Source organism: Desmodus rotundus, chromosome 6 (genome assembly GCF_022682495.2).
Source record: "Desmodus rotundus isolate HL8 chromosome 6, HLdesRot8A.1, whole genome shotgun sequence".
Lineage (NCBI taxonomy): Eukaryota > Metazoa > Chordata > Mammalia > Chiroptera > Phyllostomidae > Desmodus > Desmodus rotundus.
In genome coordinates, this window is record NC_071392.1 from 78,262,071 (window position 1) to 78,266,198 (window position 4,128).

A 4,128-nucleotide genomic window follows, 5' to 3' on the forward strand; every position below is an offset into this window, starting at 1 on the left:
CTCTACTCGCCAAGCTTCTGCACTTATGAGTGCGATTGGGTACAGCTTTGGGGGAGGGATGGACAGAGGGACTGAGGGTGATGCCAACACCCTCCCAGCAGCATCTTGCTCCCAAGGGGACTGGCTCCTGTCCTTCATCCATGACCCAGAAGGGCCCAGGAGTGGATGTGTGGCATCTTGTGGGGTCCCCACCCAGGGACAGTCCGCTCTCCCAAGCCTGGCTTACTATACTCTGACAGGAAGAGACCAGACCTCTAAGAGACACCCGAACCTATGCCACTCAGCCCCGCATCCTAGAATGGGGGGGCCCCTGGACATAAAGGGATCTGAGCCAGTTGGGGCCAGCAGTGAAAATCAGCCCAGGACAGCACTACCACCTCTCTCTCTCTCCCTCTCTCCCTCCATATATCTCTCTCTCTTCCCACCATTTCAAGGACAGGAACCTTACTTATTATTATTGTCCTCTCTTGGATACACACAAGGTCCCGGCCCCCCACAGCAGCTCCATCCCCACGTCAACAGTGTGGTGGAGACAGGAGCTAGGCGAGGCCGGGGCTCCCTTCTCCCTGGAATTTAGATTCTCCAAAGGGCATCAGAACAAAGAGATCAGCAAAGCACAGGTGCCCAGCTCAAACAGCTGCGTGTTGGTAGGGTCACTTCTGCCCACTCAGGAAACCTGGTCTGGGGGCGGGGGGCAGTCTGCTAGGGCCCCAAGAAGTCCCAGCAAAGGGAATAGGACCGACAAACTCAGAGGATCACTGCGGACACGGGGGTGGCAGTAAATGAGGAAAATGGAATTGACTCTAATAAAAATGTGTCAGGAAAAGAAGTCAGTGACCTTCAGTCCCTGGCTGACCCTGCATATCCCCGTGTGCAGAACCCCACACACCCTCCGCTCACCTTTCCTAAGAAGTGACCTTTCTGTTCTACTCCCCTCCAATTTGTCTGTTCAGAATAGGGATGGCTCTCCAGTAGCTGAAAAGATGCTCAGTCTCATTCAGAGTAAAAGAAACACAAATGGAAACTACCCTGAGATTCCACTTTGGCCATCAGTGGCAAAAGGCCAAAACCCTGTAGCACATGGAGCTGGCCGTGCTGTGGGTCGCCCGCACTCTCGTCCACCAAGGGCAGGCGTAGGAGCGAAATTGATGGATTAGGGTGTTTTGACTATCTTTCTATAGTATAATAAAAAGTGTATTTGGTCTTTGTCCTTGGTTCCTGGCTCAGAGCTCCTAAAACTCTGAATTTCCTAAGGGATAGGAGTGTCTGTTATTCAGAAGGAGGCCCTGTGAACCAGACCTGGGTCCACGCTAATGAAATGACTCAGGGTGGGGCACCTAGAGAGCGTTAGGACGCGTGGCTTTTGAACGTAGCTGGAGAGGTGATTTGGCGGATTGCATCACGCACACCCTCCTTCTCGGTCAAACGTTAATTAAACTCAGGACACTGTTGCAAGGTGGGCGGCAGATGTGCCTTTGTTAAAAAAAGCCTGTGATATCAGGCTTGTTAGCATCATCCTCTAATCGACTACTACCGGGCCCAGACGGACGTGGCAGTCACGCCAGCCAGGGGCAAAGACTCAGAACCCTCCAGAAGGTAACGGTCCATCATCCAAACTGTGAGGCAGACACAAGTTGTGTCTAAACACGGGGCAACGGTTCAGCAGGAGAGAAGCTAAGACGACAAACACCCAGGGAAAGCAGGTGGAGGGAGGCCATCGATGATGGATGCATGTTTGGTAAATCAAAGAGATCTGTGGTTTATGAGGAGAGCCCCGTTAGAGAGCTTTCGGTCACAAATTAGAGGCATGTTTGGCTCCTTAGAGGCTGCCGGGTGGCCTGCAGCTGGGGGAGCAAGGCTATCAGAGCCGCCAGAGAGGAATGGGTAAGTGAGATGAATGGAGATCAAATCCCATTATAACCAATTCCATTACAAAGGAAATTTCACCTTAACAAAAATATATCCAAGCCCCAGGCATTGGCCCATAATAATCATACATTGTTCAAATAACCCATTGCGAGCATGCTGTTCTTTAGTCCTTCTAGGCAATAGTTTCTAGTTATAACAACGCCCTGGCACATCCTCACTTAGCACATGATGAATTATGTGCTGTGCGTGACAATACCTGCCTTCCTTTCCGAGGCTCTGACTTTGGGAGGTGACTTCTAAGATGCTCCATCGGAGGGGGAATATTTTGAAAAGTTGCAAGGAATTTGGTCTTAATAAGAACCTTTTTACATCATCACGTAGTTTCCCATTAAAACCGACCACCTAGGTCTAATACCATTAGGAAGATTCTTTAAAATGTTAGGTTACCACCTCTAAATATGCAGAATAAAAATATTTGACAAAACTGTGTGGTTTAGGAAAATAAGCCTAGAAACTTCCTTCATCTGATAAACAACATCGGTCCAGTAAACATCCTATTCAACATGGGGATGTTTACATTGTTCCCTTAAAAGTCTGGAAACAGATTTAATACCCACTGCCTCCAAGAAATGGCGAAATCTAAAAGGTTTGGGGTATGCTGTGTGTGCAGGCAAGGACTTGCAATCACAGACACGCCCCCACGGTGGGTGTAGCTGACACGACCCCTGCAAGGGCATTCTGGCAGTGACAAGGACAGATAATGACACACACATGGTTTGACCCCGCAACTCTTTGTTCTCTGGGAGACATGCATAGAAACAACTCCTGAAGCTCCTCTTGTAATAGGAAAATGATTGGAAACAACACAACTGCCCATCAAAAACAAAGAATACATAAATAACGATATATTATTACAATGGAAAAGTAAGTACATAGTAGTTAAAATGAATCAACTAGAATGGCATGTATCTGCATGGACCCACAGCAAAAAAAAAAAAAAAAAAGTTTCAGGAAAATACATGCAAGGTGATACTTGTACATAAAGCTCTAAACTGTGTCAGGACCAGGGCTCAGCGCCTGGGGTCTGAGGGCAGTAAATTCAGCCGGAGCATGTAGAATCCCCGCAAACATTTGTCTCTAAAACTGAGCGCTTTGGGGGATCGCTCTGGCCTTGAAGTGGGGCCGAAGCAGGATCACAGAAAGGGCAAGCTTTCTTCCTCATGTTCCAAGGACATTAATCCCATCACGGCCGGCGGGCGGGGGGGGGGGGGGGGGGGGGCGCTTTACTCTCCCAGTCTAATCACCTGCCAAAGGCCCCACCTCCAAAAAGCTTCATCTTAAGGCTTCAACAGAAGAATATGGGGAGGAGCATTTGGTCCATAGCGATCAGCAAGACCCTTGACCTTTTGGGAATAACCAGAAATCTACAACTACACCAAAAAATAAATAAATAAAAGCAGAATGAAGAGAAATACAAGAACACACTCTTTTCTCCTCGTCTGTCCTCTCTTTTCAGAATACCACCTTCTGGTTTCTGATCTACTTTCACCACCTGTTACCTATGTATCTGCGAGACATCCAGAAAGCCACCCCAGAATAGCCCTCCTCTCCCCACCTCTTCTCCAGGTCAACAGAAACATTAGGAGACCAAGAAAAAAGTTGTGAGGTCTTCGTTGTCTGGAGCACTCTCTTTCATAACTCTCAGTAGAAGCTGGGAACTTTAAGAAAATGAAGCTGATCCATTTCAACCTGCTTCTTCCCTGGGGTGCAGCAGGGTCACATGGCTTGCCCAAGATCACCCAACTGGTTAGTGGAAGAGCACGACCCCCATTCTGGTTCCCAGGCCTTAAGAATGGTGGTCGTTCCACTATACTACCAAGTCTACAATATATGTTCACTATGGAAAATCCACAAAGCATCAGCTTGAGTTCTCTCATCCTTGTCGAGGTTCCAAAAATATCCGATCATGGTTCATGTCGCTTTCAACTCACGGAGGATCATTTTCGGAATGCCCTTCCCAGAGAGGGCACAGTCACGCTTCCCGCCGCGGGCTGGGAAGGCACCCAAGCAGGCACAGTTGTGTATGCGGAATGGCAGGCTCCACTTTTAGACAATGACTCATCATTTCAAATGTCACTGGGCTTGGACCAAGTTGAAAGAGAAGGAAGGATGGCGGGTTCTCTGTGGAGTGTGCTGACGATGTTACGCTTCTGGTAATGAAAGGCACAAATGGATGTTTCATTTCCTCCCTCCCAGGTT